The 27,803-nt window shown below is 50.2% G+C and overlaps 1 protein-coding gene across 2 annotated transcripts in view; it reads right to left on the reverse strand.

The window, feature by feature from the left end:
- LOC142571108 (glycine receptor subunit alpha-2-like) overlaps positions 1 to 16,659 on the reverse strand; it is a 238,950-nt gene extending 222,291 nt beyond the window's left edge. For both annotated transcript variants that reach the window (XM_075679398.1, XM_075679396.1), the window contains exon 1: positions 16,501 to 16,659. The gene's annotated coding sequence lies outside the window, so the exon portion shown is untranslated. The remainder of the gene's footprint in view (positions 1 to 16,500) is intronic.
- Positions 16,660 to 27,803: the final 11,144 nt, after the last annotated feature.

Raw genomic sequence — 27,803 nt, forward strand, 5'->3', positions numbered from 1 at the left:
ATGCGACGCCGATGCTACTGCTTCTACAGAGTGCTCCCCCCCCCCAGAGGGAGACGCAACCCACGCCCGGCGTTCTTCGGACGTGCCTCGCATGGGCTCCGCGATTTATGCTCCTGGTTTTGGCATCTCGCCCGGAATATTCTCCAGTTTCTGCTACCGAGCACCCGGAGGTATAAGGACCTTCCTGACACCTCATCTGACCAAACCCGCCGACCTACGTTTCACCAGGGCCTCATCTTTGACCAGCCACGGGGCCGCCTAGCTAAGCCCAACGCTCGGCGCAACGCCACCTCGCCCGCAGCGCGCATATGCACCTAGCGTCGCACCGGCGTCCGCTGCGCCGGCACTCGCTCCTGTTGTCTCGAAGCCACCGATATGAAAAGTATAGTCGACGGTACAGTCATCTCCCAACAAGAATTTGATGACGACCCTTGCTAGACCCGAATGCTCCAAGCCCACCGTGTCCACAGGAAGCCGTTTCAGTCACGAACGCCCCCCTCAAGTCCGCCATGGCACCCCCGCCATCGCTGAAGACTCACCACCTACGCCGCCACATCCCGCTCCCTCGACTCCCAGTGGAAGACTACAAGATCGTCTTCCGCCCTGGAGGTGGCCTCAACCTCCGCACAACCACTAATTGGGCCCTCCTTGCCTCACTCTGTTCTAGCTCCAGCGTTCAGTACAGCGACGACCGTGCCGAGGACCGCGTAGGCATAAACCCATACAACAACTCTTTCACCGTCAGTACGCCCTCGGAGCAACGCACTCGGCAATATGTGCGAACCTCTGAGTTGCGTCTCGCCACACAGCTGTACCCACTGCGCGCTTATGTGGCAGCACCTGACAACGCCCTCCGCGGCATAATCTACAACACAGTGGACAATCAAAACCAAGAGGACATAATCGAGGACCTGCAGGCTATGAATCCCAGCAGCACTTACGCCATCGTCGATGCAAGGCAGATGGGTCGCTCCCGGTCCATCCTGACCACCTTCGTCGGCACGAAAGAACTCCCTCGCACCGTGGTGTTCAACTGCGGCCTGTTCATCTGTCAGCCCTTCCGCCCCAAGGCTGAACCTTGTTTCAGTTGTTGCAGCCATGGTCACCGCTCCGACGTATGCACCTAGCCCAGGTCCGGACGCTGCCCACACTGCGGAGGTGTGCACGCGGCTCGGGACCGCACGCGGCTCGGGACTGCACTCCTAACTGCATCTTGTGCAGCGGCACACATGTCACGGGGTCCCACCCGTGTAAGCTCCGCTTCAAACGGGGGGTCCCTCCCCACTCGCATCCAGTCCCAAGTCAACGCCATCCAACTCAGCACAGTCAACACCATCCGCAAAGGACACCCGCTCATCGCGCCCCCGTCAACGATCCAGCTCCCGATCAACCCGGGACCGCAGCCCCCGCCACCGCTCCGTCGCATTTCCACCGTTACCGGGGCAAGACACCCCATCGACTGCTTCCCAGGTGAGCTGGCGATCGCAGCCTCCCACACCCGACCCCGAAAAGAAAAGAAAAGAAAAGGATTGCAGCCCAGACCAACGAGATCGCCCTACTGAAAGAACAGCTGCAGGCGCTGCTCGCGCGCCCCCACTTCTCCACCTCTTCCCCTCACGAAACCTCACAACCCATCACTCTCCAAACCCCACCGCCACCACCTCCCGCCCCTATGTCCGTCTCCTCTTCGGCCGCGTCTTCTCGTGCCACCTCCAACTCCCGCAGCCCTCCACATAAGAGGCGCTCCTCTAGCAAACCTGCCCCCACCCCGGAGATGGAGGCTGTCATCCGCCACACGGCCTGGTTCCTCGAGGCATATCAAAGATGCATCATGGCCGCCATTACAGCTCTGCTTACGGACACGCAGAGCTGGATGGCTCAAATTAACAACCGCATGGCCAAAATTGAGGCCCGCCAGAGTTCCCTCGAGGCCGATCTGGCCTCCCCAGTGAACCTCTCCAGTAAAACTACGTGACTACACTGCTTTCCACCCTGCTTCCCCTTCACCTCCGAACGTGGCCACGCTAGTTCGTAGCGCCTACATGGCAATCGAGCATCCACTCGACGTTCCGGAGTGCACTCACCTCTTCTTGGAACTCCTTACCCGGCGGCGGCAAGATGCCAGCCTCTTTGTCCTTAATATACACAGCCCTCCCCGCGCACCTGCAGCTCCCCTCCTCCTCCTCCGCAACGCCATCTCACGCGCGAGCCCGACCGCGCTCCTAATTCTTGGGGATTTCAACGCTCATCACGTCAGTTGGAACTACCCCAAGAACTGCAGAAAGGGCCTGGCACTATGGACCTTCTTGCAGAACGAACAGTTCGTCCTTAACGATTTCTCGGAACCCACCAGCATTGGCTCCAGCGTACAACGGAACACTAATCCGGGCCTTCCCACCTGCAAAAATATCCCGGACGCGGTGTGGACGAACACCTGGGTCTCTCTCGTTAGCGACCACTATATCCTGTCCATCTTTTTCTCCTTTCCCACCCTATCTTCCTCCCGCAAGCGTCTGGTGCAGGTGGTGGACTGGGATCGCTTCCACGAGTCGCGGCAAGAAGCCTGCACCTCTATCTCAGACCTTTATCAGTGGACCACTAACTTGCTTCAGGATGTTTCCTCTGCCACCTCCACCGTCCCCACCCCTCCTCACTCCTACACGACTGATAGTCGCCACCTGCACCTCTGGGAGGCGTATCACTCCCTGCACCGGTGCTGGCTTTCCCAGAAACACAACCGCTCGCTGCGCCTCCACCTTGCTCGCCTGGCAATGGACATGGAGCAGCACTGCTCCTCTCTCACCAGACAACAGTGGGGCCAGACCTGCGAGCGCATGGCCGGTAACCTCGGGCTGAGGGATACGTGGGTTCTCCTACGTGTCCTCCTTGACCCGTCGCATTCCAAGGCCACGCACCGCAGGGACTTGACGTGCCTCCTTCACTCATCGCCACTCTCTCATTCCGACTTTCTTCTTGCTCTTCGTGATCGCTATCCCTGCGCCAACCCCCCTTCCTCTCTCCCTTCCTACACCGGCAACCATAAATCTGCGCTAGACGCAGATATCACCCTGGGCGAGGTTCGTGCCGCGCTGAATAAGCTCCGCACCACCTCCACACCGGGGGCCGACCAAATCTCTAACAAGGCCCTCCGTAATCTGGACACCCCGTCCCTCGAGGCCAACACTGACCTCTTTAACAAACATTGGCATGAAAGCACTCTGCCTTCCGAGTGGACCCACGCTAACTTTCATCCCCAAACCTGGCAAACCAATAGAAATCCAAAATCTCCGCCCTATTTCCCTCACCTCTTGTCTCGGTAAGCTCTTGGAGCACGTTGATCTCGACCGCTTGCAGAACTTTCTAGAAGACAACCACCTTTTCCCCGATTCGATGTTTGGCTTTCGCCCTTCCCTTTCTACCCATGACGTCATGCTCCAGCTCTCCGAAGAAGTTCACCCTCTTCACGCCAAGCGCACTCGTGCGGTCTTGGCACTGGACATGACGAAAGCATATGACAACGTCCTTCATTCCGCCATCCTAAACGCTCTTTCCACCCTTAACGTGGGTCCTCGTACCCACGGTTATATCACGGCTTTCCTTGCTCGTCGCACTGCTGAGATTTCATTCTGACTTCTCCAAATTTCACTCTTGGAAATCAGGGCACACCCCAGGGTTCCGTCCTCTCTCCCATTCTCTTCAACATCACTCTTTTCCCTATGGCACGCGCTCTCGCCGCCATTCGCAACCTGTCCCATGCTTTCTACGCCGATGATATCACCCTCTGGGTAAGCACCGGAAATATCGGAGAGATGGAGGCCGCCCTCCAGGCAGGCGCGGACGTGGTTACGGGTCATGCTCGCGCAGTCGGGCTGGCCTGCTCCCCGTCAAAGTCGGAGCTTCTGCTCCTCCCGGCTCGAAGCACGCCCCCCACCTCTTCCCCCACCCTTAGCATCATTGTTGACGCGCACCCCGGCCCTTCTGTCTGCTGCCTCCGCATTCTGGGTCTCCGTCTCCAATCAAACGGCAAACAAACACACTGCCGTCCTTTCCCGCCTGACTACTACCGTCCACCACACCGTCAGACTTATTCGACGTGCCGCTAACCGGCACCACAGCATGCGTGAGCACGACCTCCGTCGTCTTGTCCAGGCTTTTCTTCTCAGCCGCTTTGTCTACTCCCTGCCCTATCTCTTTTGCTCTCGCGCCGAGGAAGACAAGATGAACTGTCTCATCCACCAAGCCTACAAGTCAGCCCTTGCGCTCCCCACCTACACCCCCACTTCTCGTCTGCTGGCAATGGGCGTTCACAATACTCTTTCAGAGCTTGTGGAGGCCCGTCGCACGGCACAACTCGACCGCCTTTCTCGCACCCCATCTGGTAGAGCCCTTCTCTCTTCCCTCCGCTTGACCCCTGTGTCCCCTGCCTGTCTAACCCACCCCTTATGCTCCTCTGTATCTTCCATGCTCACTGTCAATACTCTTCGCAAGAACATGCAGCCTGAGCATCACGCCGCTCAACGCTCTGCCCGTACCTATACCCTATGGCGCCAGTACGGCACACAGTCTAACGCTGTGTATGTCGATGCGGCGCCATACAATTCCTACCCCGCCTATGCCCTTGCCACCATTTCCCACACACTTTCTCTCTGACCGTTACCACTATACCTGCCCCCCCCCTCCACTGCCGCAGAGGAAGTAGCTATTGCGCTCGCCATTGCCATTACCCCAGCCCGTTTCATACTCAGTGACTCCGAAGTTGCAGTCCACAACATTGCGAAGGGTCGCATCTCCTCCGCCGCGCTCAGCATCCTTCAGCACTCCCCTCCCCCTTCTCGTCGTATCCAATTCCTCTGGGTTCCGGCTCACGCGGGGCACCCTGGCAACGAGGCGGCAAATCCCATCGCTCGCGAGATGACAGACCGTGCTGTCCCCTCCACTCCGGGATGGACACGCTGACACCCTCCTCACCTTCCATGACATCACCCTTCATTACCGCAACTCTCGCCTATCCCTCCCTCCCCCTCACAAATCCCTGGCTAAGCTCCAACAGAGCACGTGGCGCCATTTACTGGCCCACACTTCTCTCTCTCCTGCCCGACTTGCCCTTATTCAGCCTGGTGTCTTCTCACCTGAATGCACGCTCTGCAGACACCCACGAGTAGACTAGGCTCATATTCTGTATTCATGCCCTAAACACTCACCCCCTGTCTCTTGGCATGTATCTAGTCCGCAGCTGTGGGAGGCTGCTCTGGCCAGCTCGGAGCCGGATGTCCAGCTACGACTAACGATCTGGGCAGCGGAAGTCACCGCCAGGCATGATCTGGTGGCCACGACCGGCAGCCTGAAGGCCACCCACGGAACGGCGGCATCTTAATTTCCTTTTCTTTTTGGCCTTCACTAAATAAAGTTTGTACCATCACCAACACCCCCCTTATAGAGGAGGAAAGTTCGACGAACAATGGAAAGTCCACGTGACGAGGCGGGTCTTGGGGGGAGGGGGCGCGTCGTGTACAGAAGCGGCGTCAAGGGTTGGAGCAGGATTGCGTCGCACAGTGGTACTGTCGACGATCAGGGCGCTTCATTGTAGGCGAGCTTGAGACGTTCCAGGGTAATTGTGTGTGGTGGCCGTTGATGGTAATGACAAACGTCTTCGGACGGCGCTTGAGAACTGGATACGGTCCCGAGTAGTGTGGCTTGAAAGGGGTCCGCACGGCACAGTTACGCACGAAAACGTGGGTAGCAGAAGTGGGCGCAGGACAAACGTACGGAGACCTTTCTTCTTGCGAATATACAGGCACGAAACGTATCTGGCTCAAGAAACCTTACAGTTCAGAAACGTAGTCGGTGGCTGATATCATAGGTGTTTTGGTGGTGGCGACAAAGAAATCGCTTTGTGTGGCTTGAACGGCTTCCGCACGGCACAGTTACGCGCGAAAACGTGGGTAGCAGAAGTGGGTGCAGGACAAACCTACGGAGACCTTTCTTCTTGCGAATATACAGGCACGGGACGTATCTGGCTAAAGAAACGTTACAGTTCAGCAACGTGGTCGGCGGCTGATACAATAGGTGTTTTGGTGGCGGCGACAAAGAAATCGCTTGGAAGGCGCAGGTGATTCTCAGCACAGGAGTAAGTTAGGTCGCCTTTCAGTGCGGCTCGATGCCAAGTGGGACGAGAGGCAAATATAGCACCCACTTCGCCAACTATTCCTGCGCCATAAGGGAAGACTTGAGACGCCGGTGAAAACGCCCAAGAATTCTATTTGGCTGTCGGTGGTAAGCACTCATGTGGGAACATGTCGTTCCTGGAAGTCTGAGTGGCACGCTGAAAAGCGCCGAGCCGAATTGGCAACCGGAATTTATGGCGATTGTGAATGCGCAGAAGAACCTTGCAATCTATGTAGATACGAAAGCTGCTGCAACAGTCGGCGCCGAGAGATCAGTTATGGGTGTAGCTTCTGGCCACCGCCTATAGCGGTCGATGCATGTCAGTGTGTAGGAGTAAGCTTTTGAAGGTGCGAGAGGGCCGACGAGGTGCAAGTGCACTATATCAAAACGAGCACCGGTGGAACAAAAGATTTTGCAGGCTTGATGGGGTGACGCTGGATCTTGGAGAGTTGACACGACAAACAGCAGCGAACCCAGCCGCGAACTTGCGCGTTTAGCTGAGGCCAAAGGAAACGACTGGAAAGACGCTTCTGTACCGCGCGTATTCCAGGATGCGCCAAGTTGTGCAGGGTTTCGAATTGTTGTCTGCGAAGGGATGCCGGAATGTGGGGTCGAGGTGTGGTGTCGTAGACGACGGACGCACCATCTGAAGTCAAAACGAGCTGCTCCTATCTCAGGGAAGTTGTCGAATCGCGGAGGGCATGAAGTTCGGTGTTGTCGCGCTGTTAACTGACAGGTAAATCTGTATCGATGATGAACGTTGGCTGGAACGTTGCCGCTGCCCTTAATATGACGGAACGTTCTTGTAAAGTGCGAGATGTAGGAAAGTTGTCGACTCTCGCGAGGCGAGTAATAGGACGCCGAACGGTTCATTGCGTGCACAAGCAGCTTCTGGTCTGTCAAGACAGTAAATGCACGACCTTCGAAAAATTGGCGAAAATTTCTTATCGCTAGGTAAAGGGCGAGTAATCTACGGCCGAACACGCTGTAGCAGGACTGTGCAGGCTCCACTTTCTTGGAGGAAAGGGCGATTGGCTGCCACTCAGTCTTGATTAATTGCTGCAGAACTGCGCCACCAGCGCTGTTTGAAGCGTCTGTCATGATGGTAGTGGGTGCGTCTGGCTTTGGGTGCATGAGCTGCGTGGCATCAGCGATGGCAAACGACTCTTGTGAAAGCGTCAGTGGCCTCTTCTGTCCACTGAAGCTGTTGCTTACGCTTGTTTCCCGACAGAGCGTCTAGAGGAGCCACAAGTCGTGCGCAATCTGTGGCTGCGTGGGTGACGAGATTGTATTGCGGCGATGTTCCGCTGCACAAATGATCCATTCTGGGCACTTATCAAGGAGTCGAGTGGAAGCTGCGCTGTTGAAGAGCAGGGAACGGTGGGCGAGGCTGTTGTCACGCGGAGACGATGTCGTGGCTGCGATGATCGTGGTGGCTGCTTCCATAACTTTGTCGGCCAACAGAGCAACTCCGGTAACATCCATGTGAGAAAATGTCGCATGGACCATCTGCACGTTACCCGGGAGTCGTTCCACAAATATTTCACGCAACAGCCTGTTGAGCATGGATGTCCCGTTGTCTCCGAGCAGCTGCCTCTTTCGGCGAACAAGTTGACTAGTGCGTTCATCCCCGTGTTGCTGCTGGATGCTAGAACGCTGTGAAGCTGCTGTGCGCTGTGGCAAGGCTGCGTTGAGATAGTTAGAGGCGGCGGTCGACAGTGGGGCGTTCAACAAATATGCCACTTCGCCAATGTCGGTTGGTAAGAGTGCTGCGACGGCGTAATGAAACGTACACCAGACAGATAGAATTGTGATTCGGCCTGAAGAAACAATGCCGATCGATGCTGGTGCCAGTACTGCGCGAAGCGGACGGCGATGACCGAACAGAAGGGCTCTCCGCGTTCCTCGCAAGTCTTTGACTTTGATCGCTCGTAGGTTGGTCTGGTCCATGGTCATCTCTACTAAAGGAACCTATAGCAGGATCACGTCCGAGGTCAGCAAACTAAGGCGTCGAGTGACCGCGCAGACCGGTGGAGTCTCGCCCTACCGAAAAAAGAGAACAAACCGACACTACCGATCTCTTAACGTAACATTATTTTAATATCCTCGAACGCTAGCCAGGGCCGGCGCGTGACAGCGGAATCTACCGCGTAGACACGAGCGTCTGCGTATTTGTGATGCGACGCCGACTGCTGCACACTGAACGGTTTGCAGATCTATTGACACTGCAAGGTGGCACGTACCAGTCCAGGCTCCTAGGACAGCAGTGCGGAGAAAAGGAGCACGTGTCTCTGAGTAAAAGAGCGAGAAGGGAAGGCTCCCTACTTGCGGCCGCGCTGATGGCCCCGCTTATTTAAACGACTTTTGAAAGCTCGTTTGACAGGCCTTTGACAACTGGAATGGCGTCACTTCTTTTTTTAACAGATATTTTTCACATTATTTCTTGTTCTGCCGGAAGTGTGCCCTCATCGCACAGATGGCGCGAAGCCCCATGAACCGCTTGGGTGCCTCAATGTTGTTATGTCTCAAAACTCTAGAAGGCATTCCTTATGTCTTTATAAAGAACTGGAGGGGCCCCGTCCAGATGACCGAAGTGCAACAGCCAATTGCCTCCACGACTGAAATGATCCCGCTCAAAAATCGTGCCATCAAGCGCGTAATTCTCCGTATAAATAAAGACTTTTGTATTTTGATGACTGGTTTAGTAGAGCTTTCGTGTGCTACAGCATATGTCGGACCGCAAGAGAAAAATAACCCCGTTCCTTCTACTATGCAGCCCGTTGTCTGCTTTTTAGCTTCAGTGCAAGTGACAAAAGTAGAAAGAGCAGCTCTGCCTGGCTTTTGCGCTGGTTTACATGTGCACGGCACATTACCACTTGTTTTCCGTGCTTAACATGAATCAGTTGCTATTGAAGAAGTACTTATAAAAACAATGCATTTATCGCAACCCTTACATACCTGGGCCGAGAATACGGTTGAGACAGACAAGGTAAAAAATGCTTCATTCATCGTTTTACATGAATACTCTTGGTTTTAAATAGCATACAATTTGTATGTTCTTGGTTTTATGTCTTCCCAACTCTATTTTCAAGAATGTGATAGGCTTCCTTTTCTTTCCTTCTGACGTTTGTTATAATTTTTTGCAAGCCTGCAATCTTGCCATTCGCAAAAGGAATTCCGTGCGAGTTTTCAGCCATAGAGCCCAGTGGGGTGACATCGGAATGCGATCCTTCGTTGCCGAACGAGCCTTGTGTCACCTCGATGTCATCCCCACCAAGGAGCCTCGACAAGAAGAACAAGAGTGGCCGCCTCCTGAACAGCGATTCACACAACATGATCCTCCACTGCTACTCGTATTGGCGTAACAGGGAGCCGCGAACGCAGCATAGAGGACACGACCATGTTTGTCGCCCAGATGCTGGGTGTCGGCGAGAGCACAGTGTTCAAAGTGAGGACGGAGGTGAAAGCATCGCGTATTTCGGCTGGCGAACTGTCGACGCCCTCGTGAAAGCGCCCTACGAAATGCGGAGAAAAGAAGACGCAGCACAAAGTATGACACCTTGACGTTGCGGCCGCTGAGGTCGTGCATGCACGATTTCTTTTGCCGCAACGAGATACCGACGGTTAAGAAGATAACTAACGAGTTCTCGAAGCGTATGCATCTCCCATCAACGAAACGATGTACTGTGCGCGCCTGCTTGTCCAGATTGGATTCAAGCACAAGAAGAGGAGCCGCAATTAGCTGCTTATCGACCGGGATGACATCGCTGAATGGCGGAATCACTACTTTCGTGACGTGGAGTGCTACGGGGCTTCCGGCCGGTAGCGAAGAACTAACGAACTCGTTAGTTGGAAGAACTAACGATGACTAGTTAATTATGTTTTCGACCGTCGGTATCTCGCTGCGGCAAAAGAAATCGTGCACACATGACCTCAGGGCGCACAACGAGATGCTGTCATAATTCGTATTGCGTCTTTTACATACATACACACATTTACAAACAGACGCGAGTAGAAGGATTAGGAGCGGGTTCGCAAGCTGCTGGGCCCACAGAGTATTTTACAATAATTACTGCAGGGAACTCTGGCGCTAATGTCTACGGGAGCTGCAGTGAGAGCAGTTGTGCCAGCATGGTAATTATGGGAAGTACATGGGTTTGTCTAAACTTCGTCCTTTTGGCTCGAAACACGGCTTTGTGACTTTATAAACTGGTCATTTTCAACTATGTAGTGCGTAATAAAGAACTAAATAAACATGAATTAAATTGTCCGATGGCAGGATTCGAACACAGGAACTCTAGCACAGAAGCCTGATATTGAAACCGCTAAGCCGCGGACGCATGTATCGACAACCGAAGGAAGCGCCCTTATGAATTTATGGCAGGCATGCCAGTGCCTTGAGATGCTTGGCGCGTTTCGATATAGCCACCTGGACGAGCTCAATGATTGCAATTAATAGCAATTGCGCGTGTTCGCGGCGTCTTGTGCATTTCGAAGAGTATAGATTGCGTGGAAATTTACGACAATAATATTTATATAGCGTAATATAGAAAGCCACAAGAACGTCTGAATCTACAAGCACGAAGAGCAGACCATGTACTCTGTACATGGTCCATCATCCATGTACTTCCCATCATTCCCATGGTGGCACAACGACTGCAGCGCTAGAGTTCCCTGTAATAATTATTGTATCAAACTCTATGGCTGTGCCTACCTTCTCCTTTGTTTTGTTTTCTTTTTCTTTTTTCCCTTCTTTTAACACTGTCTTAGGAATTTTAATAGAAATAGATCACGAGAATCAAAAAGCAGCGCGGATCTGTGTTGTGGGAAAGCATGTCCAGCGCTGGCAGCACAGCTTATGCGTGATTGTGTCACAGCACGCATTCTACAGCTTGCGCGTGCAGTGAGCACTGGTGGACCGCAATCAATCGACGGTGCAAAGCTCGAACACCGCGGATAGACGCTCGGCTATCTCACTGCTGAGAACGATCGTTCACGCTAAGTTGACGGCAGCGAATTTTTGCGTTGGAGGCTGCTCTTGCAAATTCTTTCTGTTTAGACACTCGCACGTTTTTTTCATGTGCGCACGCTTTCTTATGTCTCCTGAGAATAGTTTTGCTCCATCACTTCACCCCGCCCGACGAAAAACGCAGCGACAGAGTACACGAGCACGCCTGTCGCTAACAGTAAACACCAGACTTTGGCCAACTTTCCTCGCCGTATCTTCATTCGGAGGCGGAACAAAACAACAGGGAACAAACACGCAGAATGTGTGTTTGTAGGGGTGTGTCACCACGGGATCCTGTCTTCGGGCAAAGCGTAGCACACCGTCAGCGATGGTGGCGGCAATCTTTCTTAGCCGGATCAGGGCTCAGAATAAACACACGGGGGAGAAATGGTGCATTGTAAGCTCGCGGTAATAATTCCGGCATGATAGACCATCGCAAACAGTTCGCGAATTCACTCTGACGAGACTCTGGCGCACACAGCTGACGTGACTTGTTGCAGTTCGAAGCGCGGGCGGCCATCTTCTCCGTCGGCGGGATCTCCGGCCGCCCGGCTCATGACGTCAGTTCAGAGTGCGCGGCCATTGGTGGATGCTCGTGTGCATCCGTGCCGGAGGAGTAAACGCTCCCTGTTTCTAAAGTTGTGCCCGACTATAGTCACCTAGGCACGACGACTGTTTCAAAAGCGGACACCTTGGGTGCAGCGAGGAAGCCCTGACAGGCCCTGATGTGTACTCAGCCATGCAGTGAGCCCAGACGTTTAGAGTGCTCCTACACAGAGTGGGCTTCCGTATCTGAAGCCACTGTATATATGTGAAATAAAGCCGCTCCTACTCCTCGACGTACCCATCCTTGTGCTTGGAGGATCGCTGGCCTAAACGCTACCCGGAGCCGCAACAATTCGCATCTTCTCCCCAACTCTATGCTGGGTGGCGACTTTCCTTGAAGCAGTCTATGCCAACGCTACCCCCTCGCAACCAGCTTTCTCGGCACGTTCGCCATTTTCAATCTCAGTAGCCGTCCTACGGCTTCCTGGCCTTGTTGTGACTACATCAACATGACTGGAAGCTGCTTCCTGTAGTGCTCTTATCATTCAGGAATGAGTGGCAAATCTACACGGTGTCTGTTCCTTTAGCTGCCGTAAATTTTTTAAATTAGAGAAATATAAATCATGGTACCGTTATGTTCACCATTCCAGTGTACGCATTGACAGCCTCTAGATACAGAGCTATTCCCGCAATTACTTGCGTAATTAGCGAAGCTACGGTTATTCACTTTCTAATTGTCAACAATAGGTGGATACAGTAAGTGAGTACTTTGGGGCCGGTCCTTGAAACTACCTATCCCAACGATGAAATGTTGAATACCGGATTTTACGTGGGACCTACGCGTACAATTCGTTGCTCTTGGCAGGCTCAGTGAAACCTAAACTGGCTGGAAAAAGCGGCTGTGCCTTCCACGTCGCCGCCCCTGCCCCCCCCCCTCCTGCCTTTCGTCACGTCTCCTAGGTCACCACCAGTCCGGCCTCGTGAGCAGTTTGCGTTATCTCCTTGCTGTCTACGGCGTTTTTCTAGCGCTGCAATGCCGGCGGGCAGCCAAATTTACTTCGTCATTCCGTTGGGACCTGAAACGGCATTTCGTCGCTGGAAGTGGACACGTGGTGCCTAAGCCGTAGAGCAATATAGTACACGTACCGAGTGGATACTTTCATAGGTGCCTGTGGCCGACTATGGCTCTCAGCGCACCAAGCGGAATCGGCGAAACGCACCAGCCTCCAAGATGGTCAGCGGAAGCCGCCGAATCTCGGAAGCCTTGATTTCAGTTTGATTTCTGTTATTATTTCTTTTTTTTTGCTACATATAACGTTGCTTAAATCGAGTGATTTCATGCAGGCACTTGTGCCGCTGTTTGTATGTTGCGACGACGAGTGCGCATAGAAACTTTACCTCATCTTAGCTTTATTTAAATTAATATTTGCTGTTTCAAGCTGTAACTTACGCAACAATCATGCCAAATGTTGACGAAGTAGACCTTTATCGCCGGTGATATTGTACGGCTTGCAACTTACGCCAAAATGTGTATCGTAAGTAAATGGGTCATGTTCCTTAAATATAAGTCAACTTGCTGCACAGTCGAGAACACGAAAATAGCACAAAACAATTTATTGCAGCAATATAGTAAGAGGCAGATACAATAAAACGGGAAGAAACTGCGAAATTCATGTAATACGAGTGTCACACAGCGCACTTTTAATCGCAATCAAGACCGATCCCACTTTAGTTTCTCGGTTTCAATTGGCTCTTATGCGCAAGCTGCGTGAGGGAGCCAATCGCAGTCGAGAATTTCGATCCGGATCGGGCTTGACCACGATCGAAAGTTGTCGTGTAACACCAGAATAATGAAGATAGTCACAAATTAATGGCGTGATGGCAACAACTTTATACAGGCAAACCACATAGATCTGTTGCAGCTATCCAGATAACGAAAAAAATACACAGGCACGCCAGGAATAAATATGATGCTCTTTCTTGTACTTCTGCGGAGGAATGTGAATTAAGGTAGCAAAATTATATTAATGGTTGCGTGCCAAAATAATACCTGTGTCACACGGGCACATTTGGAAGGCCTTCCAGTCGACGGCCTTCGAAACGCCACAACTCTATCGACTCAAAGGAGTTGTCGCGCTGCTACACGGCACTTTTGAAAGGCCGTTGAGTGGTTCAGGCGTTTCTCGCAAAATTCTGTGGCGCTGCGGACCTTTATTTTCATTTTCATGTCACAAAAAGTTAAACCACATTAAAAGCGCTTAAAAGCACTGTAATTTCTCTTATGTTTGTTTATACATTAAAAAAACGTTTATACATTGCTATACATATATGTTTAGTTTTTAAGTTGTTGAGTAACGAAACTGCGGCAACGTTCGCTCCGCTCGATGCGGCTGCCGTTCTGGTGTATGTGCACATCACGGAGGAAGGAAACTCAGGAGAGGCCCTGACGTCACTTTTCGTGAAGCTAAAGTGAAGCCGGAAGCTGGCGTTGCTCATGGCGTTGCTCCGCCTATCGGGCCAGCTCTCCTCTCTTGTTTACATTTCTCGTGAAACCATGCCACGCTGCGCGCAACCGTGCTGCTCGGACCCGCGCGCTCCGCAGCAATACTAAGCAATCGTTAGCACGTTAGCATGATTCCGCGAAAAAGGGCAAAATTTCCCGCGCACATTCCTTCGTCCGTAGCCATTGTCGTGGCGCGGCACATTGCGTACAGCGTTGCATGCGCGTTCATTTCACGAATTTTAGTTCCTCCTGTCCCACCTGGCCACATCAACATCCGGGAGAGCACGGTCCAGATAACGCAGCGCAATAAAACACGAAAACCAACGCAAACGGCGCCTTTGCCATGGTACGAAACCTACGGAGCAACACGTGTGAGCACACAGAACCAAAACAAAGCCGCCATTGTGGCCCGAAAGGCGTGGCCGCTACGGCAAGGAAATAAAAAAATCAGCAAACAAGAGAACCTACAACGTCACTTCCTCCACACTTTTCTCCTAGCGCGCGGAGGGGGTAGGGCCTCTCCTCAGTTTCCTTCCTCCATGGTGCACATGTTTCTCTCCAAAGTGCGCCCATAGAGAAAGAAATTGTGCGCCTTGCGCTTCGACTGCATTCTTGCTCTACCGCTATGGGTGACAGAGAGACAGAGGCTCAAGATGACAAGACTGCTATGATAACCTATATGGGTGCGATCATGCAGCTTGATACCGAGATTGAGGCGGCAAAAGCGGAAGCCGACACCATCGAGCAAGAGCTGCTGATCGTCAACAATTTGATGATGACTATAGACTCGGTGACCGAACGAAGCGTCAACAGAGATAGATGGTCGTTCTCTCGCCAGACGAGGTGGTTTGAGGAGACTGTGCCATTGCTTGGTGAGAAGTTTTTCAAACGTGCATTCCGCGTAACGCCGGCGACTTTTCGCTACATCGTGGACGCCGTGAGACCGCTGCTCGAGCGTCAGAACACGAACATGCGTGAAGCCATCACGCTCGATAAACGTGTCGCGATTGGCTTGTACCGGTTGTGTTCAGCCGAAGACCGTAGTGTCGCCGAATTGTTTGCTGTGGGACGCTCAACCGTCAAAGTGGCCTACACATAGTTGTGCGATGCTGTTATCCGCACTATGGAGGCGGAGTGGATCAAGATGCCCACAGCTTGAAGCATGGCCCAGCACATTCGCGAGTTCACGGCCACTTTGGAATTCCCGCAAGCCATGGGATCACTAGACGGGTGCCATTTACCCGTTTCACCGCCCAGGGAGAGCGCCACCGACTATAGGAACTATAAAGGATGGTAAGTCGTACCTCTGACATGGTGTGCACTTTCATTACATCACCTACAGCTGCCAAGCTACGTCATATATTTAGAGTACGGAGAATGGGTAAATACTACCAATCCGAATTAATGAGGTCTTTTTTATGCAGGTACACCATCATCCTCCTCGCACTGGTCCACCACAAGTATAGGTTCCGGTACATCAATGTGGGTTCTCCTGGCCGCTGCCACGATGCATATGTGTACCACCGGTCAAGACTAGCAGACGCAGTCAAGGGCTCCCTGTTCCGCCGACCACTAGTAACAATCAGTGATACAGCTGTGCCTCCCTTAATACTATGCGACCAAGCATTTCCGCTCACTGTAAACCTGATCAAGCCATTCAGCCACAGGGCACAGTTAAGTGAAGAACGAAGGTTATTTAATTACAACCTTTCCAAAGCCCGGCGGATTGTGGAAAATGTCTTGGGTAGGCTCAAGGCAAGATTTCGCTTTATCTTGAAAAGGATGGAGTGCAACATCGACAATGCCCGCCTTGTCATTCGTGCCTGCTGTGCTCTGAACAATGTGTGCGAGCATTTTGGTGACACTGTTCTCTAACACCTGTTCGTTGAGGCTCAAAACAATGATGGCGGCCTCCACGAGCCTGACCACAGCACAGATAATGAGGAAGGCACAGGCGGTGATGTGAGAGCAGCTCTTGTCAGGCACTTCCAGCAGAGCTGAGAATTTTGTGCTGAAGCTTTGTGGACGTTCTTACTTTCGTAGGTCAGTGAGTCCACTGTCATCATCAAATACTTGTACGCCTAGCAGAAGTTAATTTCTGATAAGTGCTGTGGGGTCTCTCACACCCGTGCTCTTGGGACAAAGGAACGACAACACAGTAGTGCAAACAGTCACAAGGGCATTTATTGCACCTTTCATAGATCAATGCCTGCTAGCCGAGTTCCTATCCACAAAAACATGCCGATGGGCGCGCGACAAATCTAGAAGTCTGACTCACCGCGACCGGAAGCGAGCGAATATGTTCGCCCCATGCTGGATCCCAACGCCTGGTCCTTCGCGCGTACTGTCACGCGAATGGCGGCGCATTCCAAGGCGGCCACGCGAGGCGGTGTCGCAGAAGCATGGGTCGGCGGCGCGCGGGACGGCACGTCCGTCCCGCTTGCTTCCCGAAGCCAAAGAGAGCAAGCGCCTTCCCTTCAGCGCCCAGGTAACCTCGCCTGTCGGCGGCGTTAGCAGCGCAACACTCGCGCCATCTCTCGCACTGCGCTTCAACCACATCGACCGCCGCTGACGTCACGCAGACCACGCGACGAAGTGGGATTACAGGAGACGCGCTATGCGGGAAAAACATCAGGGGAGGCGCGAGAGTCGCGCATCCCCACAGTGCACAAGTATTCTTCTGCACTCAAAAGAGCGATTTAGCACACATTGAAGAAAGTATTCTGTACAAAACCCAAAAGATGGGTGAAGTAAGAAATGGAAAATAAGGCATCCATACAATTGCAGCAAATTCCTACAATGAAAACCTCTAAACTCTTGACCAAACAGGTTTCCTTTGTAACAATCTGTCTCGATTGAGTAGATGCTGTATTTTCCATTTCCTAATTACAGCAACCTTATTTGGAACTTCCTTCTAAATATTTTGACATTGAATTAAAAAACTTTTCTTGCATTTGCATGACTCTCTCTCTTTGCTCGTACTCTCTCTGACGGCTCGCCAACAGCTGCTCCCTCAGCAGTATGTGTTCAGCCAGTATCTGCTGCTTGAATTCAACAACCGTCTTCCTCTTCTTTGGACCCCGGCTTGTAGTAGCCACACTAGCAGGGGTCGCACTGCTGATGGCAGGGCTGGAGGAGGCCGGGCTGGACGAGGCCGGACTGGGACAGGCCGGGCTGGGAGAGACCGGGCTGCTGGAGGCCGGGCTGCAGAGGTCTGATGGGCGCACTCTCCTCCCATTGCAGCCTGTTCTTATTGTCAACGACAGCATTTTCGCTGCCGTTTATCATCTCCATGATGACTTGCACAATGATTTAATGTTACTTGCATCTTTGATAACTTCAGAATGTTTTGAAAGATGACATTCCGTCATGGGTCTCAACACTCTGATGCAATAATACGCACACCAATGCATACTCTACTGTAAGTGCTGTAGTTGAACAGAGAACTCCAAGAAAATGGGAACTTACCTCGTCTCTCTTTTACGTGATTGCAATGACTGGGTGCCAGCAAACAGCTGTTATTTTTATGCGCTTATAGTATCCTGAGGACTGTACATGCATGGAAAAGTAGTACCTGCAACCAGCAGTATGAGCCACAATTTACGACAATGCTGCACTTTCATCCTACAAAGTAGCATGTAATAGAACGATTTGTGCAAATTCAATTACGTCATCAAGCAAGTGAATGGCTTCACAGATTATTCTGCACTTACTGGAGGCTTTTAAAAAATGCTATGCCTCTTCAACAGTAACTTGGCTCTCTTGAGTCTTTGATGGGTCGTTGGCCGGGAGTGTCCCCAAATAACTATGTATTCGCCAGAAATGCGTCCAAGGTATGGCGCCAGCACCAGTCTTTTGATTTTTCAGCCAAAACCTGAAATGTTATAAAAGAGAAGGTTTGGTTAACTATAAAGATGCATGTGCGGGCACAGATACAAAATTGCACTGATAAAATTCGCCTAACCGAGGTATCGATAAGTGGTACAGCAACACCAGAGAGTCTTATTACATTTTATTCGAACGTAACCAAATTGTCTTTTTTAAATCCTCGTCACGTGACTATAATTTTCGCATAGTATGCTGCGGTGTAATTTTCCGCAACGGACCTTTGAAGTCACATTAGTCAATTACCTTGAGTTTAGACACTAACCAACTGCATCATGCACAAGCAATATTCTTGAAAAGTTATGCTCGTTCGAGTCCGAGTTTACGGCTCATTAAAAGTGTCATGGGGTGGCGGAACGAAAATTCCACGACAATTGAAATTCTGCAAGGATCCGCCTGTTCATTTTTTTCTCAATAAACACCTTTCTCTCTCACGGCCAAGCCACTGCAAACGGTTAATCGTAAGGTCATCGGACAAATTTATGAAAGCCACTTACCGATAAGTCTGCGCAAGGCTTTCAATCGTGTGGTGAACTTGCAGCCGAGTTCTTTCAAAGCCCACCTGTCGCAGGGCCGCGGCGATATCGTCGTAAACGCCGCTATTTCTCTTCTGACGGCGTAGGTCCATAAGGCGGTCCTCCCACAAATCTATGAGGAACTCCGTTTCGCGCTCTCCCCACAGCTGCCACGCTTGCGATGGCGCTACTTTTTTTTCTTCTGCGGCTGGGCGCGCTCCATTTCAAACTCACACACACACAAAAAAATTCACTCGCCCGAGAAAACACTTCTGTGAGGGGAGGAAAAAAAAAGTTATACACTACTTATTACGTTAATGATTAAAAAAACTGCAAGATAAACTAAACACGCGGAAGTGGAAAAGCAAGCAAGAAAGTACGCAGACAAAAACAAACAATGCAGAGAGCAATATGGCGGCGATATGACGGTAGCTGGAGTAGAGGGAGAGTATACTAGACAACATGGAGGAAGGACCACAAGCACGTGGCTGTTGTCGAGAGTATGTGCAGTTCGCACGTATCAAGTGGCAAAAAATACTTTATTGAATAATTAATAACACTCATATATAGAATATTTAGAGCATTTTGGTTTGATTTGTTCTTTTTAACCGAGAGTACAAGCACACTGTGAACCAGAGGGCACGTTAGCGCTATTTCAGTTTCCGTTTCTCAAAGGCCATCGAGATTTCGATAGAGTTGTAAGGTGCTCCGTTGACTCGATAGACGCAACACTGCTGTGTCTGCTGTGGGTAGGAGTAGCATTCACCAACTCCTACAGCTATTGTATTGGAATGGCGGATTCACCAATGTGCGCTAAGTGCAAGTGTGAAGAGACCATCAGTCACCTTCTGTGCCACTGTTCTCGCTTCGATAATCAACGTGCGACTCTCCAGTGTGCCTTAAATAGACTGGATGACAGGCCATTTACGGAAGCGAAGATCTTGGGAGCCTGGCCTCACAGCTCATTGGCCCAGAAAGCAGTTCGAGCGCTTTTGCGCTACCTGAGGGCAACAGACTTGAGTGCCCGACTATAGACATCCTACACCTAAGTTCTCTCTCTCCCTCTTTCACTACCCATTCCCCTCCCCACGTGTAGGGTAGCAAACTGGACTCAGTCTGGTTAACCTCCCTGCCTTTCCGTCTTCGCTTCTCTTTCTCTCTCTCTCTTCTCTCTCGATAGACTATTGACTCGGCGGCCTTCGACACCGCCCGTGTAGCAGCTCGAACTTGACCTTTGAGTCAAATGACTATCGGTTGGAAGGCCTTCCAAAGGCCCGTGTGACAGGGGTATAAAATGGCCACAAAAATAATTAGGCACGTACCAACATCCTCCACTGGAATGTGTAAGCCAATGTGTCCGTCATTAAACAGCTGCAAACGATTGGCATCACAGTCAATTAAGCACTTTTCGTTGGGGGTCTCCCCTGCTGTCTCCGAAGCCTTGCAATCGTCTTCTCATACTTGGAAATTTGCCCCTGAATCAGCATGATATCCTTTAGCTGTAGGGTGTATTTTGAGGAAATAGTGGAGATTTCTGCAATAGGTAGAATAAGAAGCAGGATGTAAGCAATACTGGAGGCTTCAAAGCAATTGAATGTTAATGCTAAGTTCCTTCGTATAAGGAATACTGGAGCCTTCAAAGCTTTAGAATAGAAATGCTGCGTTCGTTCGTGTAATGCGTATTCTTTCGATCTAAGGTCAAGGAAGCACTGTTATAAACGCTAAGACACACTAAATTTTCTACGGTAACGACTCCATACACAATTAAAAGATGAAAACAAGTATCTTCACCCCCATGCAAAACAGCTAACAGCGCTCGAGTGCACATAGCCTGCTACAGATGTTGAGAGAGAGCGCATTATTGCCATACTGCAAATATTGCACGTATACCGCTTTAGAAGTAGCTACGTTTCTTTTGCAAAAGTGGAGCATCATACTTTTTCAGAAGTCGCTGTGTTAACATAAAGCTCTCTGCCCTGAACGGCGTGCGTTCATAGGCCGCATTTCCTAGCGAACCATCTTATTGTCTAACTTCGTCATTGTATCGAACGTGCCTCGCAGCTCGGATGCTGCCGCGTCGTTGTTATCACTAGCATCACCACTCATTGATGCGCATGATAAAAAAAAAGAATGGGAAATAAAATTCAGCGTAGCGAATCGGTAGCAGCTGTTTATGGCTTCAAGGCCACCGTCACTGGTTCATGCAGTTAACAGTGACATAACAAAATACGAAGGGAATAAGTCTCTAGCAACGTGCAAAATAACTTCCTGTGGCCTTACCACGAAACCGCGACGAAGCAGCAATGCCTGATGTTGGCAGAAGAACCCAGCAACGATCCTCAGGCGAATTTTACAGAAAGAGCCCGGCGACGTACCCTGACTAGGCTTCACACGTGTTGGGTCGTACCGCCTGTCAAGCTGCTAGCCGCAGCCGCTGCCACAGGCAGATTTATCTTAATGTGCTCTGCCAGCTAGCGGAATCGGCGAAGCGCCGCAGCTCGGCCGCAAAGCGGCTGGAGTGTCCACTGTTGTCGTATACTATGTTACTCTGTGCCTAAGCAAATATGAGTTGTGAATGCGAAAGCGTTGATGTCGAATAGAACGGCGCTAAGCGGACCTTCGACAGGCGAGCGCGTTGAGATGCTTTGCACGTTTTTATTTGTCTTTAGAAGAGTTAAGTGCAGGGCTAGTTGGTGATCTGCATACTGAAAAGATTTTGCGCCAAAAAACAACACATACAAGAAAGGCCACGACACCTCGGGCGCTACTTCAACTGTTTCAACAGTTCTTATTTGTCCTTCCGAACAGTTTTTATTTGTCCTTCCCGAGGCGCAGATAGAACCCAGGCCAGAGCTCGCGAGGACAAGGAACGCGCCGATAACCTTATCTTGACCCTAATCAACCCTATAGGGTCGGATCTATCCCAATAAGTTTAATAACGACTGATAAGGGTTGATAAAGGCTTATACTGATCGGGTCAAGTTTCATAACGTTAACAATGACACCGGGCTAGTGGACATGAGCAAGTCGTACAATGCTTACGCATACTTAGCCAACTGCCTGAGCAGTTTCAGCGTCAATTTTTGCCTTACGAATTAAACATAACCGTTAGGGCTCTATATATGGATCAGCCAAGAGGGTCCGTGCAAGCTTTCAATTGACGAAATTGAGGTTTTTTCTCACACCCTAGCTAATTCATCGCCGCGCTCGAAACTTTGCCTCAACGTTATCTTTATCGCCCCCACACTGCCTAGGATTTCCAGATTACTGCAACATTTCGTGCTTCGGATAAGCTGGGGTTCCCGCTTGTGCATCCCTGTTTACCAGTTTGTTTTCATGCGCCATTGTTTCGATCTTGCGCGCGTGAGTTTACTTTTCCTAGTGTTTCTAGTCACAAGAACAGGTCTGTTGTGAAATGCCAAATCGAACGCAGCCACTGGGAAGCTCCGCCGAATGATTACTCTGTAGAACTCCAGACTGAGACTATTGCCCTATATCGGGTGTTCGTCAATACATGAGTACTTATCATTACAAATAATGCACGGGAAACGTTCTCTCGTAATCCGACACCGGCGATCGCTGTTTCGAATGCACAGTAAATGTCTCGCTTAGCAACTTCTATTTTTTTTTCTTTTCATGCATCATTTTCTAAATAGATTGTAAGCGGTGGCGGCGGTTACCCCCACCAAATTTATCATATGCAACTTTCAAAACGTGTAAATGATCCAAGGTGCTCTATAATCACTTTCCAATTAAAATATGCGCAGAAATCAAAGGTAGATGGGGTCTGCAGATTCAGTACAGAATCATTAAACTGTTTCGACGCCACGATTTTTGATGCACCATGGAAACGAGGGCTCCAAAGACGAAGTTCTTTGAGGTGCGTCCGAATTGATGGAAAAAAAGAAGATAAGCAAATAACATGAATTGAAATACTTAGTGCAATATGCCTACTGGGAGCGCATTAGCACACTTATTCTTTGCACAAACATTTCCTTGTATAGAAACACCGCCTTGCGTCACCGTGGCAGGCGCAAGGTTCTGCGCAGTGTAAGGAAAAATGGCGCGCATCGCAGCAGACAACGCGGTTGTTGCCGCCCTACATGGATCGGCAGGCGACGAGGACATCGAGGCACCCTATGAGCCACCATTTAACCGCCATGTCCTCAACGTATGGGTTTCTATGAAAGCTTCCATGCCAGGTATACTTCGTATCATGAGAACGCAGACACCTCATAAATGGACGATATTGTGCGATGCCAAATCAGCGCTACAGGCGCTAAAATACTTTTTAAAGAAAGGACCATACTATCTGCTCGTGCCGCAAATCGTCGAACTTCATCACAGTGCCGAGTTAAGTGACCACGTGATCACCTTTCAATGGGTGCCTACTCATTGCGGTGTTTTTGGCAATGAACTCGATGACAGTGAGGCAAGAACGGCGTCCTCTTCCTCTGATGAAGTACGGATTGCCGACCCGCGACCTCACACCAACTCCATGATCAAGGCACTCATGCAGGACCTTGCAAAGGCTTACAGAGCCCACTATGAGAACATTCACAGACGTCTACATATGATTGACCCAGACAGTAAATTCTGTTTGCCCCCGAAGCTTACACGGAGCACAACATCATTGCAACACAGGATTCGGCTCGGCGTTGCTTTCACCCGTCACTACGCGCACCTCATCGGCCAATCGAACAGCCCTAATTGTGAACACTGCGAGATCCCTGAAACCTTGCAACACGCATTGTGCGACTGCCCAGCATATACGCTGGAGGGAAGGACGTTAGAAAGCTTCCTGGACAGCGTTGGCAGGCAACCATCGTCGGAGGAAGCTATCCTCGGCCCATGGCCTGACACTGCAATTTCAATGCGTGCAACGAAAGTATTGTTGAAGTTTCTACAGGACACTAAGCTCGACGAGCGGCTCTAGCAAGACTTATGTCTCATGTACATAAGCACTCACGACTTCTCTTATCATCATCCTCCATCTCAGTACTTTCACTCCTCTACCCTCTTCCGCAGTGCAGAGTAGCAGGCTAAAGCGCACTAGCTCAGGTCGACCTCTCTGTCTTTCCTATCAATAAATTCTATTCAATTCAGTTGCGTCGCGTGTGAGACGAAAGCCTTTCGCTGCTTTTCGAAGATCGAGAGGCTTTATTCGATAAACGTTAGAAACGTGAAAGTGGGACAAGGTGCCCAAAATAGTTTTGCTTTAAAAGTGTTGTACCGTGGCAAGCGAAGAACTGGCACCGGAAATTGCACTGCGTTTGTCTTACACGAGCTGTGTTGCAGATTGCAACTGGGAAAGATGCCCAGCTGCCATTGTGCGAGCACGGGTCTGACCCAAACAGCCAGCAGGCGAAATTGACGTGGCCGCGCATGGTTTGCACGGTGGTGCTGCTCGTTACGGGCGCCTTCTTCGCCGTCTTGTTGCTGTTCGAGTCGAGGGAGTCGCGGTCCTCCATCGAGAGTACTACAAACACGAGTGCGCCGCCACTGGAGCGCGAGATGGTCGAGTCAAGGACGGTGTTGAATGTGCACGTAACCAACGGCACGGTGCACACGAAGACGCCCCCGGTCACAGCATCTGGTGAGAAGAAAGAGAGCGATCTGCCGACGCCACTCGCAACGACACTTCAAGTAGACGTGGATGAATATTCAAGAAATAGTTTGCCAGAAACAGGTTGCAACATTGCTTCTCTTTTGGGCCATTCAGTGAAATGCTCTTTAGTAGTTCATGATATACCATTTTGCGGCTGAAAGGACCCGAATTAAAATACTATTTAAGTATAGTGTCAACAGACAGGAAATCGAGAGCATTTTATTGGAGCGTTATCGGGGGCCCGGAAACAAAAAACGGAATTGGCAAAGAACGCCAGTCGACAAGTGCCTGATACCAGGATCTCGCGCAAACCCTAGCGAAGCAGAGTTATCCGGTGAAAGGCATTCATGCAGCAGGCGCGATCCTCGAGTGTTTTCCTCTTCCATAGAAATGTTTCTGGGGCCTAATCCGGTGTTCCTCGCCGGTTCCGCGCTATACACCACAGCGGTCCCATCGGAGCCTTGAACGCGGAAGTGCTCGCCGTTAGAGCAGGAATATTAACGTTGCTTAACTTAGCATCATCACGTTATACTACGATAGACTACTTCACTTTATTGTAAACAAATCGCAGAGATCTAAGGCAACTCAATCACTCACATCGCGTCGTGGTCATTGTTGCCACTCAGTTCACTTCGTCGTCCCGACCTTCCGTAGCAGCGCCACAGAACGCAAGATAATCCCTCAATAGCGGGCAAGAGCTACATGCTCGATACAGAACGACAACAACGACCAGAAGCCAGCCAGAACTACACGATGCAAAATACATTGTTGGGCCCGCATAAATATATTGCTACGGCATGAGCCGGCTAAGGAGAAGAGGAGGAAGACGTTATCTGGCGCAGCCTCGGGACGCCATCTTCACTTCACGATCAAGCTCGTTCTTTGAATAAAGCCGGTTCAACATTAACCGTAGCAGTTTTGTGCTGCAGGTGCTGGGTACTTCGACCAAGACGATGGAACTGCTGCAGCAAGTGCCACGCTGGAGCCGACGCCTACTTCCATTGCCTCCGACACCACTTGAGTTCCCGATGTCCCACAGCGGCGACCAACAGCCTTCTTTGGTTGCTCCAGTTCGAACAACCGGCGCCTGGATGCATCAGATGGAGCCCCGCCCTTTCTCAGGAAAATTCCGCGAGGACGCGGAGGAGCGCCTCACCCACTACAAGCGTGTGAGCAAGTACAACGGCTGGAACTCCACGGCTCAGCTCGACAATGTCTTTCTGTTCCTCACAGACACTGCGCTAGTGTGGTATTGAGATATCTTCACGTGGGACAGCTTCATTACTGTCCTGAAAGAGTGTTTTGGCGATTCCACCACGAAAAGGAAGCGGGCGGAGCAGACATTAGGTAGCGATACGATACGATAGGTAGCGAGGCACTGGAAGTGGTAAGGGAATACATCTACTTAGGGCAGGTTGTGACCACGGATCCGGATCATGAGACTGAAATAACCAGAAGAATAAGAATGGGTTGGGAGGCGTTTGGCAGGCATTCTCAAATCAGGAACAGCAGCTTGTCACTAAGAGAAAAGTGTATAACAGCTGTGTCTTACCAGTGCTAATGTATGGGGCAGGAACCTGGAGGCTTACGAAAAGGGTTCTGCTGAAATTGAGGACGACGCAACGAGCTATGGAATGAAGAATGATGGGTGTAACTTTAAGGGATAAGAAAAGAGGAGATTGGGTGAGGGAACAAACGTGGGTTAATTACATCTTAGTTGAAATCAAGAAAAAGAAATGGGCATGGGCCGGACATGTAATGAGGAGGGAAGATAACCGATAGTCATTAACGGTTACGGAATGGATTCCAAGGGAAGGGAAGCCTAGCAGGGGCGGCAGAAAGTTAGGTGGGCGGATGAGATCAAGAAGTTTACAGGGGTTTACCCCGGTCATGTACAATTAGTACATGACCGGGGTAGATTGAGAAGTATGGGAGAGGCCTTTGCCCTGCAGTGGGCGTAACCAGGCTGATGGCGATGATGATGATATTGAAATCGTGCGTACCATCAAATGTCTGGGAGTAACCTTGTCGGAATCGCTTAATTGGGATGCCCAAATCAATAACATACGATCAAAAATGAACAAAGTGAATGGGGTGCTATGTCGTCAACGGTATGTGCTATCAACAAGAATTAAACTATTAATCTACAACGCTTTCTTAGTTCCAATACTTAACTACTGCCACACTGTCTGGGGCGCAATTACGAATCATAATTTATCCAAGATAATTGTTACTCAGAAACGTGCGATAAGATTGATTGATAACATAACATGGTATGCCCACACAGAAAGCTATTATTCCGAGTTTAACATCATTCAAGTGCCTAATCTTTATGCCTTCAGATTAATTCTTATGTACAAGAATGCTATTAAAACAACCAACGCAGATATGTTGACACTATTCAACCTTCAAAGCAATGTGCCCATGTACAATGTAGGCCGTTGCAGCGCTTGGTCTGCACAGTTTTGTCGGACTGTGTACCGATTTCAATCAAGCGCCTATAAACTTCCCTGTTACCTTAACACACTTGAAAGTAATAACATCTCACTCGAAGAAATATCGAAAAATAAGTTAATTAGTGTTTTGACGCTTTTGCAGTAATGTATGGTGTTTCATTCTGTTATTGTATGTCGCGCTATTGTTTCTTACATCACACAATGCTAAAAAATGCACTAAGGCTGTTGTCAATTTTGTACGTATATTTTCTTGCTGATCCCTACTGTATTTTTGCCCTTGTACGTTCACAAATTTCGCAAAGTATTCCAATGTTTCTAGTATTTCTCTGCGTTTGTCATGACTAAGCTGTTTCCTCGTCATACTGTCATCTGGGGCGTAATGGGGTTTTTTTCAAGCCGCTGCATGCGGCTTTTACCCTTACGTCCGCTCTCATTCTGTATTCTGTGGAAAGAGAGAAACAAAGATTATTATTATTATTAAAAAATGTTACGATACTGTGATGTAGTTATCTTTTACACGAACAAAGTGTCATTGCGTTGTGGCGATTTGTTGTAATTATATTGTGATCCTTATGACCACTGGCTCACACATGGTCCGCGATATGTGTGCGTAATTTCATTGCGAAGCTGCCTTGTGTTTTCAATGAGACTGCAGTCTCTGCTGGCTTTTTCCAAAATGCCTAATAATCTAGACTTCTCTCGCGTGCAGGACAGCTGGAACTACGAACAATTATTTTTCTTCTCAGAAGTGTCCTGCTGCACAGCACGAATAATACATGTAAAGCATGACCATTTTTTTTGCCTCTGCGCATACAATAGAACAATGCGCTTTGTTTCCATGGCCGAACACCGCTGACGACGGCGTGTGCTGATTATTAGGAACTCAATGCGCAAGTGTGCTCTGCTGATTCGTGCACTACATGAGAAAATAGAACTTTTCTGCATTTGCTATTGCTAAACATGTAGCAGTACTCTATCCAGACGTATTTCGCAAGGAAGAAAAGAAGGAACCCTTGCACAAAATAGCGTAAAATCAAGCCAAATAAACGTTTTGTTGCTTGTTTTCACTTTTTTTTACTCGAACAATATTAAACTTGTGAGCAGAATGAGGCGGCAG

The sequence above is a fragment of the Dermacentor variabilis genome, chromosome 2 (assembly GCF_050947875.1).
Source record: "Dermacentor variabilis isolate Ectoservices chromosome 2, ASM5094787v1, whole genome shotgun sequence".
NCBI classification, from domain to species: domain Eukaryota; kingdom Metazoa; phylum Arthropoda; class Arachnida; order Ixodida; family Ixodidae; genus Dermacentor; species Dermacentor variabilis.